A 15,898-nucleotide genomic window follows, 5' to 3' on the forward strand; every position below is an offset into this window, starting at 1 on the left:
ACAAAATCAAATAAACCATTCAGAATTCGTAGTTTCCATCACAAATCTGGTTTGAAGTCAAACCTTAGGCTATGACTAGCCATCACATGACCTCCTGATACATGGGCCTCGTTAAGAGCACCAATCCAAGACTATACAAGCATTTCCCAGGGTTTATCAAAGATCATTTCACACAGTAACCAGCAAAGGTGTGACAGCAAAAAATTAATTAGCAATGTCACAACTACAGTTCAAAAACACTACTGCATTAAATGTTTTAAAACAGGACATACACTTGTGGTACTTTGTAAGGTCAGTGATAATAATTACAATTTTGAAAGAATATTATATCACTACGTTATTATTATTATTATTATTATTATTATTATTATTATTATTATTATTATTATTATTATTAGCATAGGGCAACAAGTTAGATACATATATACAAATATATAGTATTTACAAATATACACAGACAAGAAACATGTTGAGCAGAATGTCCAGTTGAGTGATCCACTGTATGGCTTCCTCTGTTGGTTCCAAAAAGTCACTCGGGCTACCTATGTAGGAACGTCGTGTACATTCACTTACAATATGGGGATCATCTGCCGAGATGCACCACAGTCGCACTCTGGTGATGAGATATATTTCCACTTATAAAGGGCATCCCTGCATCGTCCATGATTTGTTCTCACCCGATTCAGAGTGGTCCAAATCATACGCGGTAGATGATGTTCACCAGAAAAGATGTTGTGTAAGGAACTGTCTGTGGCAACTTCCCAGCGACTTCTCCATTCTTCTAAAGGGTGAAAATTCCCATCAGCCAATGCGACAGCGTCATGCAAAGATGGATGTTGTGACTCGAACCTCGTTACCTTGAGAACAGGAATATCATCCAAAACAGACAGTTGAGGGTTCATTTCTATCTTCTTGAACTCTCGGATGGGAGCATTTGATCTTTTTAAAACAGGTGGCATTATACCTGACAGAATTGGGAGCCAATAAAGGGATGTGGACTGGTTAGTACCAGGTATTAACCGCAAGCTAGCATTCAGTTGAGTATCAATTAGTTTTGTATATGGGCTATCCAGCCAAACTGGTGCACAGTACTCAGCACACGAGAAAACCAGTCCCAAAGCAGAAGATCATGAAGTCTTTGCTGGTGAACCCCAACTTGAGCCATACAATTCCTGAAGGATAATATTACGTGTTTTGAGCTTTTTGGACAGATTCATAAGATGTTGTTTGTAAGCTAGTGTGCGATCAAATGTAATCCCCAAATATTTGGGACAGCTGCTATGCCGAAGTTCTTGGTGACAAAAACGTATGTGAAGTTTAATGCCAGCTTGGCGATTATTCAGGTGAAAACATGACACTTCTGTTTTGTTAGGGTTAGGACACAGTTGCCATTTCTTGAAGTATGTTTCAAGTGAAATCATGTCGCTTTGTAGCACTTCTTTTGTCACACTAAGGTCTCGATGTTGAGTGGCTAGTGTTATGATATCAGCATAACAAAATGTTTGTGATGATGTTTCTGGGAGACCGGAGATAAACAAATTGAACAGTAGGGGAGACAGTACCGATCCTTGGGGTAATCCATTTTTGAGCTTCCTTTCTCTACTCATACTATTTCCCATACACACTCGAAATCTTCTGTCATTGAGCATATTGATTATAACCTGCACGATGGTCCTACAGGGTACAATTCTGAGAATCTTGTAAATTAATCCTTCCCTCCAGACTGCGTCAAATGCTGCTGTAAGATCAATGAATACAGCTGAGGTCTTGAGTTGCTTCTGGAAACCTGCTTCCATGTGGAATGTCAGTGAAAGCACATGATCGCAGCAGCTGCGATTTGGCCTGAATCCAGCTCCATCAACTGTAATACGCTGAAAAATAGTTGCGCTGATTCTGTTGTGGAATTGCCTCTCAAAAAGAAGGGCAACTGGTCCATAACTGCTTGGGTCATTGGCAGGCTTACCTGGTTTCAAGATGGAAATCACTTTCGTTCGTTTGAATTCTGCCGGGTGTTGTCTGTTCTGTAGAAGGTCGGTAAAAAACCTTAACAGCCAAATTCTTGCATTCTTCCCTAAATGAATGCGAAATTCTGGATGAATGTCGTCAAAATCTGGAGCTGTACTTGGTTTAACGTCTTTGAGAGCAGCATTGATGTCTTGCACCGTAAGCGGTTTTAAATACCTTGATGTGCGTGGTGTTCTTGATTCCAGAGTTTGGAGCTGGCGCCGTATGTATTTGGTATGTTTCTTATCTGATGGAGTTTGGGAAGTTGTGACGATGTGAGATGCTACTTCATCCGGAGTAACTCCAGGCTGTTGCTTCACCAAAGGTGTCCTTCCTCCAAGTTTTCTGCGGTGCCCCCAAGATCTTCTACTGGAATGAGTTAGGTCGATTATTCTCCACTGTTTCAATCCACCGTTCTCTCCGGGTAGTATCCATGCTGGAAAGAAGTTCATCAGCTATTTCTTCATCACCAGTATGCAGATATTCGTTATAGAGTGCTTCAGTCTCTGCATTCCAACCAGGGATGTATTCTTTTCTATGGCATACTCTTCTTAGCCTCCATCATAACTGCATCTACGAAACGCTTGTAAATGTGCTTGGGAGCAATCCACCGAACACATTTATCCAGTTCAGTGGTGAATGTTGACCAATTTGCTTTTCTGAAGTTCCTCCGATCATGTGGTATTGACCGTACAACAGGAATTTTGATGCCAATATCCACTACAATGGGGCCATGTTGACTGTGGGGATTATGTCTTAACACTTTACGACTGGTATGTAAGGGCTGTCCTGCCTCATTGCAGCTAACAAATCACAAGTCAGGATTGAAATCCCTATTTCATGCAGCTCATTGGAAAGTACCAAGATCTTTTGGGTAAAAAATCAGATGGAGATTGTTTATTTCTCTCCATTCTACGAGTTTCTTTCCACATTCATTGTTATTCGAGTACTTCCATAGTTCGTGATGGCTGTTGAAGTCGCCTATATAAACTGCAGGGTGTTGAGCAGTCGGGAGTACGGTACCTGACCACTGTGCGTTTGTGGGCTTATAAATGTTAAAAATAGTAACATGTGCCACTCGCACAGCAACACAATGGATGCCTTCGTCCTTGTCTTCGTTTTGAAAGAGCAGTGAGGCATCTTGGATATTACAAACATAAGTAGCTATTCCATGTGCACTGTGATATTTTGCACCAAGAGCTGTGAAACCATCAACGAGGCCCCTTTTCCGAAACTCTTCTTCATTGGCTGTATGGATTTCATGTATACCCACAACATCTATATTATTATTCAGGATAACTTTGGATAGGTAGTCACATTTTGCTCTGCTGATGCTTTCTACGTTAAGCTCGAAAACATGGATGAAAGGTCCGATGTTTCTTGTCTGGTAGCTCTGAGAAGAGCCATTTCCATGAAATACTTCTGCCATTGTTGGAGGATCTTTAAAGAGATAGGACAAGCAGCCACAGTTATTGCTTTCTTAGCACCACCCGGGGGTCACGTGTAGGGCACATTGAGGGTAAACCTACGGACGTGAAGCAATAATGTACCGCCTATTTATCTACTTTTATGCGATAATAAATTCATTTACTTGAAGAATTCTGAATTGTTTTAGGCAACCTGCACAAATTTAAAACTCCACTTGTACCTGTCCATTTTATTAGTTAATACTAATTGTGTAAGTATGTTTGCAATCAACACACTAGAAGCACCTGACTGACAATGAACACTAAAATGAATCAGAAAGTGTGACCACATCACTGGAATGAACATAAATTCCATAGCACAATTTTTTATGCTAACAACAATGCACTAGTTGGACTAGTGGAATGAACATAAATTCCATAGCACAATTTTTTATGCTAACAACAATGCACTAGTTTTATTTGAAAACTATGATACCGAAGATGTAGCATAACTGACCTCAAAGTTTCATTTCTACAACACATTATCTGCTTTGGCGTCCGCAAATGGAGGAATCTGACTTAACACACAAGAGAACAGAAATGATCAGAAAAAAGGAATCTAACTGAATAATTTCAAAATAAGATTCTTCGAGTCATCACATTATTCAACTCAACCATCATTATATTGATTAATGAAACTGATTATGTTAGTTTTAAATATTTATTGTTTACAATATACACTGACTGACAGAGCAAATGCAACACAAAGGAGGAGTGGTTCGAAAGGGATGAAAGTTGGGGGAAAAACAGAGTCGGCACGGACGAATAATTGATGTTTATTTCAAACCGATATGCAGGTTACACAATGCGCATGGCATCGACTCAGTAGGATGTAGGACCACCGCGAGCGGCGATGCACGCAGAAACACGTCGAGGTACAGAGTCAATACGAGTGCGGACGGTGTCCTGAGGGATCGTTCTCCATTCTCTGTCAACCATTTGCCACAGTTGGTCGTCCGTACGAGGCTGGGGCAGAGTTTGCAAACGGCGTCCAATGAGATCCCACACGTATTCGATTGGTGAGAGATCCGGAGAGTACGCTGGCCACGGAAGCATCTGTACACCTCGTAGAGCCTGTTGGGAGATGCAAACAGTGTGTGGGCGGGCATTATCCTGCTGAAACAGAGCATTGGGCAGCCCCTGAAGGTACGGTAGTGCCACCGGCCGCAGCACATGCTGCACGTAGCGGTGGGCATTTAACGTGCCTTGAATACGCACTAGAGGTGACGTGGAATCATACGCAATAGCGCCCCAAACCATGATGCCGCGTTGTCTAGCGGTAGGGCGCTCCACAGTTACTGCCGGATTTGACCTTTCTCCACGCCAACGCCAAACTCGTCTGCGGTGACTATCACTGACAGAACAGAAGCGTGACTCATCGGAGAACACGACGTTCCGCCATTCCCTCATCCAAGTCGCTCTAGCCCGGCACCATGCCAGGCGTGCACGTCTATGCTGTGGAGTCAATGGTAGTCTTCTGAGCGGACGCCGGGAGTGCAGGCCTCCTTCAACCAATCGACGGGAAATTGTTCTGGTCGATATTGGGACAGCCAGGGTGTCTTGCACATGCTGAAGAATGGCGGTTGACATGGCGTGCGGGGCTGCCACCGCTTGGTGGCGGATGCGCCGATCCTCGCGTGCTGACGTCACTCGCGCTGCGCCTGGACCCCTCGCACGTGCCACATGTCCCTGCGCCAACCATCTTCGCCAAAGGCGCTGCACCGTGGACATATCCCTATGGGTATCGGCTGCGATTTGACGAAACGACCAACCTGCCCTTCTCAGCCCGATCACCATACCCCTCGTAAAGTCGTCTGTCTGCTGGAAATGCCTCCGTTGACGTCGGCCAGGCATTCTTAGCTATACACGTGTCCTGTGGCACACGACAACACGTTCTACAATGACTGTCGGCTGAGAAATCACGGTACGAAGTGGGCCATTCGCCAACGCCGTGTCCCATTTATCGTTCGCTACGTGCGCAGCACAGCGGCGCATTTCACATCATGAGCATACCTCAGTGACGTCAGTCTACCCTGCAATTGGCATAAAGTTCTGACCACTCCTTCTTGGTGTTGCATTTGCTCTGTCAGTCAGTGTACATAAAACTTAACAATTTCGAATTTGTAGATTTAATTTTTAATCTACAAATATCGCTTTTTCTGTGTGTCACTGTTGGCATGAACGTATAAAAATATTACTCAGAATATCTGGAACCAATAGCTTCAGATAGCATTTCAGATGATACGAATGTGATGAACAAATGATGCAGAGAAAGTGAAAGAAAGAACACGTTTTCATGGTTGCTTAAAGGTATTGTAAACAAATACACTTCAAAAATATCTAGCTTTACCAGAGATTCTTTTTGTAGATATATATTGAATAAAACTACGAGTACATGATGGAACATCAAAAATGATCTTAAAGTTCCTGAATATTTTAGATAATTTTAACCAATAGAATTTTCACATATTAGTGTTTAAATGTAACCTTGTAGAGACAGGATTAAACTGATGAAAATGGCCACTTTCGGAGATAAACCAACCACTACTGAACACAACTGTGAATAGGTACAACATATTCCATATATATAGGACTTGTAGTATACGTACTTTGTTTCTTCTTTGATGTATGGCAACAGCTGATCATCAGTTTGTTCCTCTATGAATATTTCCTCCTTAGTATCTTCGGAAGTCTGTCAGTAAGAAATAAGAAAAGTAGAATAAAGAAGTAAGGAAATAAAAATATATAGACCTAAAATAGAAACAGCTGAGAAAATAAATTTCATAGTGACACAAGAAGACTATAATTAATTTATCTCCCATTTAAAAAATATATAATGGAAAGGAACAATCAAATGAAAATCCCATTAAATGCAAAAGAGGTGTCTACCTTGGTGGCAAATGGTACTCAAAAATACATTATCATCAAGCACTAAATTTTAAAAGAACAGAGAAGAAGACAATTTCCTAAAAACAGTATTATACAATTTTTGCTATTTTTTTATATTAAGCACACAGCACATCCTTAATAAATGTAAAGAATTTACAAACTCTTACTCATAATATTTTCTGTTTTACAAACATAATCAACACACATACCACTTGTGCAACTACTTCAAATAATACTATACAAATTCTATGAGGTTAAAATTTACATTGCATTTAATTATTTATTTTATCTTTTACCCTTTTTGGAACCTAACTTGCACAATGACCTGCTGTGTTTTAACCTGAGTCCCTTTTGCCACTGCTTTTCAAAGAATTGATGAGATATAAGAACATGAAAAGGAACACACTGTTGGACAGCAGTAGACACAGTAGCATAGAAAGGGGGCAACATTGCAAATTTGTAAATTTAAAATCACCTACATATTTGTGAATATTCAGCAGAGCATATGTACACATACGTGTATGTGAACATGTACAATTTTAGGAAAATAAATAATAGTAAGCAGTATCTCCAAATCATTGCCCAATACCATTCCTTGCTTCTGTTTCTCTTTCTGTTGATCCCTAATTCCACAATGACTAGCCATTTTCTTCATCCTCTTATATTCATATTCCCCTGTTCCCATTTTCCTACATATGACTTGACTTGTCACCTCTTTGTTCATTTCCATGTTCCTAATATACTTTCTTTCCAAAAACACTTCACTGTAATATCAAATAATCCCAAAGTACTCCCACCACTTTCCCAAAAGTGGACAATGCTTATATCATAAGCGTAGAAATATCCATCATCCCCCTCTGTACATCACATTAAGACCAAAAGCATAAATCAGTTAATGTCCCAATCAATGAATGAATCAATCAATGAACCAATCAAACCACAGCAATTAGGGCTGTTGGTTGTTTAAATAGAAAAAAGATTGTGGAAATATATGAAACAAATTATTTCAATCACTAAATCATCTTCCTATAAGTGAACATTTGCCAAAATTTGTCCCCTTGAATTCAAACTTATATTCATGTTGCGACCCTTCCTAGACTTAAAGAACATGATTTAAATGTATTCATCAAGTAATGTCATTCCAAGCCATCTCTCCAATGGCATCTCAGAATATACTGCTTAATCAAAAACTTGTCTCCTTTCTCCAAGTCTCCCCAGCTGAAATTTTGCAACATCTCTGTAACACAACTCTTTTGTTAGAAATCACCCGCAAGAAATGGAGCTATTTCTGTGGATCATTTCCTGTTCTCTACTCAAGTAATACTGGTGATGGTCTCACACTCTCATTGTGGCTTTGCTGGAGATTTATATCGTTTACAACCCCTAAAAATCCTCATAATCATATTAAGAGATCTGTAAATTTTATTTTCAATATGTTTAAATGATTACCATAATGAAGCTATATCCTTATTATGAATAGCTAGGTACTTACAGAGATCCCCATGAAGAAATTTCACCCATCAATACAATAATAAAACCGGAGAGGACTCTTTCTATTTGTGAAACAAAGAAACTGACTTTTCACCACGTTTACAAGTATAGCATTGCCCGATGTCCATCTTACAATATTGTCAAGGTCTTTTTCAGTTACTCATAATCCTGAAACTTATTTATTACAAAGAGCTTCATCACTTATTTTAGTTCATTATTCATATTGTTTATATATATCAGAGAATAAAGGTCTCATAATAATGCCCTGAGGGACCCAATCCCATAATTGTTACAGGATCAAATAAAGCTTCACCTACTCTTATGCTCTGAGTTCTATTTTGTAGAAATACACCAGACGTGGCCAAATTTTAATGGTAAAAGGTATATTTCCACCTTTATATAAACTATCGACCTTTATAGCCTAATCCTTGAACTTGTTTGGAGGCAAAGTTTCCACTTGGGATATCCTGGTCCACACTATTGTATTTTTTCATACAGTGGCTACAGTGAGAACCACAATGTAATTTCATTATTCACATGGTTTTGTGTCATTTTTGTTAGTGAGCATGTTCTGTTGTTTGTCTTTATTATCTACATATTGTTGCTGTTTGGAAGTAAATAATGTGACCTATTGTTAAGACTGTCCATTCTGTAAATTACATGTATTATTGATACTATTCAGGAGTTCAGTTGTATTTCTTAAGAGTGGTTCTAAAGAACTGTCAAATTTTGAGGTTATGGGAAGACGAAGAGACCTTTCGCCTAGAAAGGCACTGTCAGAGAGCTACTTCTTGAGAAACGTCATTCACAAGAAATAGATTCTAGATTGCAAATACCACAGCAATCTGTAAGTAGAATTTTAAAATGTGAAGATAACGGGAAGAGAAAATGTGATGATGATGATGATGATGATGATGATTGTTGTTTTAACGGGCCTAACAACGAAGGTCATCGGCCCAAGACAAAATGTCAACAACGTGTTGGAAACTGTGGGCAAAAGAAGAAACCAACCCCAAGGAGGAAGCAAAACTGATTAATTTGTCAGTAAACAACCGCAAGGTTACTAGTTTAGATTTACGTACGAAATTAGAAGAGTATGGGTCATTTGTATTAGCCAGGACTCTGAGGCGAGAGCTGTTTAATGCTGGAATGAAAGCAAGATGACCTCAAGGCAAAGCGAAGTTTACTCCTGCTATGGCTGCAAAGAGGTTCCAGTGTGCCAAGACTCTCCAGAATTGGTCATCTGATGAATGGAAACAGGCAAGTCCATGACAATTACTGTAATTCCTAAATTATCATTCATTATTCCATTATAACCAAATCTAAGTGATGTAACCGTACAGCACAGTAAATGTATGAAATTCTTCTTTTAAACCTTACAGCTTATTGCATTTAATGCTAGGCTTATTTGTTTTTTTTTTCTTTGCGTTTAGGCCATCTGTGGACCACGGTGCTTGTGTTCTAGCTGTGTTTTTGTCTTCGTCTGCCCCTTTTAGCACACTGGATTGTGTTCTTAGTGGCCTCTTGAGCCTTCCTGTTGGCCCAGTATTCCTTCATTTTCTCGCTGAATTCTTTCCTGCGCTCCTCTGACCAATTCCCGGCTCCTTTGTGGCTAGCTGATGTAAGGGATGTTAGGAAAGGTTTAGTTTTGACCATTAAACGGTATGCATTTCTGTCAGTAATGGCGGCTTGATTAATATTAAGCTCTGCAAGATCTTTGTCCACTTGTTTATTTGTTTTATTTATTTCAAGTTCGCTTTAGTGACGAATTGGTATTTCCTGTCGAAGAAGAGACAAGTCAATATGTCAGAAGATAAGGAGAAGCATTCCATCCAGATTGAGTGAGGCATCCAACTTCAGTGATGGTCTGGAGTGTGTTTTCTTGGTATGGCCGTGGACGATTATATATTGCAGAAGGAACTATCAGACGTGAACAGTATAGTATTAAAAACCCGTTTGGTAGCTCAGGTGCAAGAGTAGTTTGGCCAAAGTGAATTTATTTTTATGCAAGATGGGCCTCTTTGCACAAAGCCTAGAAACAGTCCAGACATGAACCCCATAGAATATCCTTAGCCGATAGCAAAGAAAAGTCCAAAGAAAAATAACGACAAAAATTGGCTTGATTGAAAAGCTCGGTCAGATGTGGTGTCATGACGACGATTTAAAGAGTCAGTGTAAAATACTGTTTGAGGGTATGCCCAGTCTAATCAAGTCACTCATGAAAGCTAAGGGGGTGCATACCAAGTACTAATGTCATGAACTTAAAAATTGGTAACATCTCATGAGTTCAATTCTCAATTTTTTTATGTTTAATAATTTGGCCATATCTTCATAGTCACCCATTTAGCCATTGTTTTATCTATCCCAAACGCACTAATTTTTTGTCAGTAGTTTCCCGAGATCTACCCTAAGAAAATCCTTAGATATGTCAATCGTGATACATTTGACTTCCTGAATCTAATATATCTGCTATATCCTGCTGGAATCCACAAGATGAGCTTCAGTGGAATAATATTTCCTAAACCTGAACTACCTTCTATCGAGCCAGTTGGTAATTTCTTAAATGTGTATAAGATAATCAGAAAGAATGCATTCCAAGAGCTTGCATGCAACACAAGTCAAGACGACCAGTGTGTAATTACTGGCTTTCAGTTTTACACATTTTCTCTATACACAGATTGCTACTACACTAAGTATTCATTCATCTGGTATAGCTGTTTCATACATACTCTAATCAATATCTCAAAGAAATGACTTTCGTATATGCCCAGAAATTTTACCCATCTCAGCAGCATTTCTCGTTTTAAATTTTTGTATATTACATTCAATGTTCCTTATAGTGGATATTGTAAAGTAATTTCAAAGGATTAGGTGAAATTGTCAACTGCGTCAGGTACTGCAAAAGGACATGATCATACCATTGGTGACATATCCTATGCGTCACGAGTGACGGCTGCAATGCCCATTGACTAATGAAGTATACACATTCCCATGTTGTGTAATTGCTACTTCATACCTTTCTAAATCTGTCAACATTCAACACCGTACACAGCAACAAGCCGTAGTAACACGGCTGAAAGTAATTCCAGTATCAAGGAAGACAATGTACACTGCCGGCTGGTGCTCTCAGTGCTTTTCAATTAGCATTCTGGCAGTGAAAATTGCATGAGTTGTTCCAACACCCTTAATGAAGATGCATTGGATAGCAATAATGCCGGCGATTTCACCCAGTCAATAATGAAGGCTACTCTAAAAGATCTTCTCATGTACAATTGGGTGCAATTTGGATGGTAATTTGCACATTCTGCTGAATCGTCATTTTGCTCAAAAATAGGCACAAGGATGTTTACAGTCCAATGACTGGGAACAGAGCCAGAGTCAACTCTGGCACTGAATAAGCTTGTCAGCCAGTTGATAATGAGTTCTTTAAACTGCCTCATCTTCCAGAAGTTTGCTGGATGGTCATCCGGTCCTGGCACTTTTTGGTCCTTCATACTCCTAATGGCACTCTCCACTTCATTTGATGTGATGCATAAGATGGGAATTACCATCAGGAATAGGGTGATGTGGTAATTCAATGCAGGAAATATCTACAAATGTTGTTGCCAATGATTGAGGATTTATTGTTTGTCCTCTAATCTCTGGTCATCTTTGTCTCTAATGCAGACAGTGTGCTCAATACTTGTGTCAATTTTCATCAGATGGAAAACAGTTCTCTTCTTCTTCCCTTGAGCTCAGTGGTGTACAGATTTTATCAGGACTACATCGACAAAAATTCAAGGATGCTCTTCGTATTATGTTAAGAATAATGGTTCAATCAAACTGGCGGGAAAATTATATTTTTGAGAAAATGAGGTTAAATTGTTACTTCCTGGAGTGCGATTTAAATTGAAGAGCTGCTGCCGCCTTTCGGGGAAGACAGGGTTAGGGAGGTGTTGTGGAGTGTATGAGCAGACAGAGATAATTCTTCCTCATACAACTTTGAAAGGATTATCTCTAACAGGCAATATCCACAGTCCATTTATCTAATAGCCGTAACTGCACACACAGTTGAAGAACACACTGTATTTAAGACACACATGGTAGTCAAGGAAAGCATCAGATTGTTTCTCCTCTCGTCTGTTTGTCGCAGAAATATTCTATATTAATTAACATGCTCGAAGATTGTGTATTCCTTCCCTCATAATATCGTAAACTCAATGAAATACTGAATGAAGGAATCAAAACGCCGAATGATTTGATTACAGTGTATGTTCAATAAGGCCCCCTCCTACTTCGGTGTATAGTTCACTATGGCGTAGTAGTGAGTGACCATGGACTATGTCCAGGATGTGTAGTGTGTGGCGAACGGTTTGGAAAGCTGCCTGTATTCTTGTTACAAGATGTCTTCTCTTTCTATAGGGTTCACATAGTAGTCAATTCGTGTAGAACAAACTGTACAGTGCCTACCGGAGTGTGGAAGCGACTATGCGAAAAGAACGAGAAACTTGTGCATTCGCATCGAGAATTACCTATTTCTCCAAATTTCACTTCCTCTGCCTTCTCTTTTCTGATGCATAGCGGCTGACTCTCTGACATAGCAAATAGAGCAAGTTCATCAATCTGAACTGCATGACCGGAAGTAACAAGGTCACTTTAATTTCCTCAAAAGGAAACACTTCCCCGAGAATCTGACTGCACCATCATTCTCAACATTCCACGAAGAGCATCCCTGATTTCTCTGTCAGTATAGGTCTGATACACTTTGTATGCCTTCGTCTTATCCTACAACTCTTCTAGGACTGCAATCATCCATAAGAACGTTAGATATTGAATACAAGAGGAACTAGGTTATATCGTACCCAAGTTTACTGTGACGGTTGCAGTGAAAGATCTGTAGAATGTGTCTAAATGTTGTCAAATGCATTAAGATCAACACGAGGAAAATTTCTGTTGTTGCTAGGGTCCCCTTCTAGTCTTTAAGCTTCCACCACTTGATGTTCTCGGGGGCTTAGAGGTCCTTAAATCCGCTATGCCTACCTTATACAGAGGTGGAATACAGTCAGACGATATGACATTCACATCCTTTCTTCGTCGTAGATCACGGTGCTGAACAACGATAAGGTCAATTTGCTTGCTGCAGTCACCACAAGTGAAACCTAAAATATGAGTTCCATCATCATATCAGATACCGAAGGTATTACTACCATGGCAGCTATAAAAATTCTTTGTGACCATCATGCGCATTAAGGTCATCACAGAGAAGTGGAAACTCATCTTCAGGATACGCTGCAACATGACCTCGTAGCTCCTGCCAATGCTCTTCCTTATCCAGGTCATCACAGCCAGATTGTGACATAGAAAACACCGAGATAATGCAACGTCGAATGTAATTCACATAAGGCTGTCGGAATAGCGCTGAACCTCAGCAACTCAATCTTGCATGCTTGCGCACACAATGAAATCAACACCATTCCTGCTGGATGTAACCTGGCAGATAAGTTCACAGACATCTTTGATGTCATGAGATTTCTGGCCTTTCCAAAGCGAGCAACTTAAAATCTAATTACATAGCTACACTTCAATTCTAAACCGGACTTACATTATCCAAATTGCAACAGGTTAACAGGAACAATAGAATGAAAAGACTAAATAATAATAAAGCAAGAATGATATTTACTAATAAAATAACTATTCTACAATAATTCTAAGCCACACTTATATGTATCCTAACTACAATAGTTTAACTAAAGCAACAAATATTCCTAAAGTATGAATCTATGGAACTTACGAGAATGTAAATATTCATTGAATATGTACATAAAATTTAGTTTCCTTGATTTATCAAAGTGACAAAAAGGTGAATAGTTTAAATGTAATTATCAGTCAAAGAACAGTGGCCAGTTATAATCATAAATTTAAGCCATATTAATGAAAGTTAATTGAACATAACCTACGGCATATTGTTTATTTGATAGTTTCTACCATTTCTCTTTCACACCGACACAGATAGGTCATATGGCGATGATGAGCTAAAAATGGCTAGGAATGAGAAGGAAGCAATTGTGGCCTTAATTAAGGTACATTCGCACAATTTGTTTGCTGTGAAAATGTGAAACATGCACTTCAGGGCTGTCGACAGTGGGTTCGAGCCCAGCATCTTATAAATGCAGACCTAGAGCTACATGGCCAGTTATTCAGTACAACAAGGAAGCAATTGCTTGAATTCCTTCTCTTCCAATACTTATTGTGAGAGTATCTTAATATGTCATTTCAAACAATACATAAAAAAGTAAGTTTTTATTTTAAAAATTCAGCTTTCACAGTTCCCCAGATGTACATGCACATTTGGACATAAGTTTTCAAAATTTTACGATACATGGGGTTACTTTGGAAAAGTAAAGAGTAAAGTAGAATCCCAAAATTCTATGCAGAGCATGCTTTCCTCCCTTGAAGTCAAGATGGGCTGCCTACGTATCCTCTTCGGATCTAGGATCGAGGTGGCCCTTACTTCTTCGCAGCTTCTCTGTATGCCCTTCACCAAGAATCCCTTTAAGAGACTTATCAAGATTATCGGCATTGTAATTACGATAGACAATGCTTCCAAATTTGTGCTTATATTCTTGCAACACATTCCGAAGTAACCCCATGAAAGATCCCCTGCTCAGAAGAACAGCCAAAGACATGATTCATGAGGTGATCAAGCTAATGCAAGTTGAACCTAACAGAACTTCAGTTAGAGTAGAACAATTCACTTCAACTAACATTTCTTGACAATGAGAACATTCGATACCACACGATACAATAAGCAACGTCTCTCACTGAGGGACAAAGGAAAAGAGACAACAATCAAGAAAAAGGTTTATCACAATAGTTCTATGAACTTTGACTACCCTACATCAACACAGATCTATCCATATTAAGAAACCAAGTACAAATTTATGTGAAGATAAGCCAATGTCCAGAATTATCGCATGGAATATTTGGTAGCTAATACTCAGAGAAGTGTACGAAAATACTAGTAAATTGCAGGGTATATGCTGTAAACGTGATTCATGCATCAAAGGTATCTGGGCATAGAGAAATACTCACGGGTCAATTTATCTCCAAAATGAGGAGACTGGGTTGGATCAAACACATTTCAATGACACATGGGTGGAATATCAATTAAGAAATAGTAAATGTAATGATTATCATTATTTTACTGTAAAACCAATGATAGTATTAACATCAACAGCTAAATGATAGCTGGGTATCTCAGAGAAGTTAACTGTTAATAATGTAGAATGACACTGCGTAAGCACTGTACAAGTCTACAGATAATTTCACCTTAAAGTTCTACACAACAATTTATACTGAAAATGCGATTTTCACACCACACACAGGATTTCTGCAAACCAATTTTACTAATTCAACAAGGCATCAATGAATCAAAATAATGCACTTTTAATAATTCTGTATAATTAATACAGCAGTATATACTGTGGAAATAAATCTTTCATCTACAACACACTGCTCCCGAAAATAGCATAATTGGAGTTAAAATTGAGATTGCCGCAAAAGCTTAATTTAATTCGGTCAATGGGTCATTTATGACAGCTCTGGTGAAGGCCAAGATCTGATAACCTTGGAGAAATTCGCCTTTAAGCTCATAGCTGCATGGTCGTGTGGCGACACGTCCCTATTTTCTTATTGGTCAGGAAGTTAGCATGCGACAGATATGAACAGTTAAAATTTTCAAGGATAACACCGCCAGGCAAGTTTTCAGAATTCTTCACAAGACCAGTTTTGAACCATGATACTATAAGAAGACGTGAAGAAATGTATGATTGGTTTCCTACTAATCAAACGTTCTAGACTGAGGACTGATAAAATCAGTGTGTAATCGACGCTCAACATACTCAGATTTTACTCTACTGTTTTCATACTGCTCTACTTTAAAGCACAACTTCACTTCGCTTTCCCACTATAATTAGACAAGATATTCAATGCCAAACGTCATTTATTAGCCGTGATATCTTACAAAGGGAACACATTATTTCGTCTTCTGCGCGACATAACCACTACAA

This window comes from Anabrus simplex, chromosome X (assembly GCF_040414725.1).
Source record: "Anabrus simplex isolate iqAnaSimp1 chromosome X, ASM4041472v1, whole genome shotgun sequence".
Lineage (NCBI taxonomy): Eukaryota > Metazoa > Arthropoda > Insecta > Orthoptera > Tettigoniidae > Anabrus > Anabrus simplex.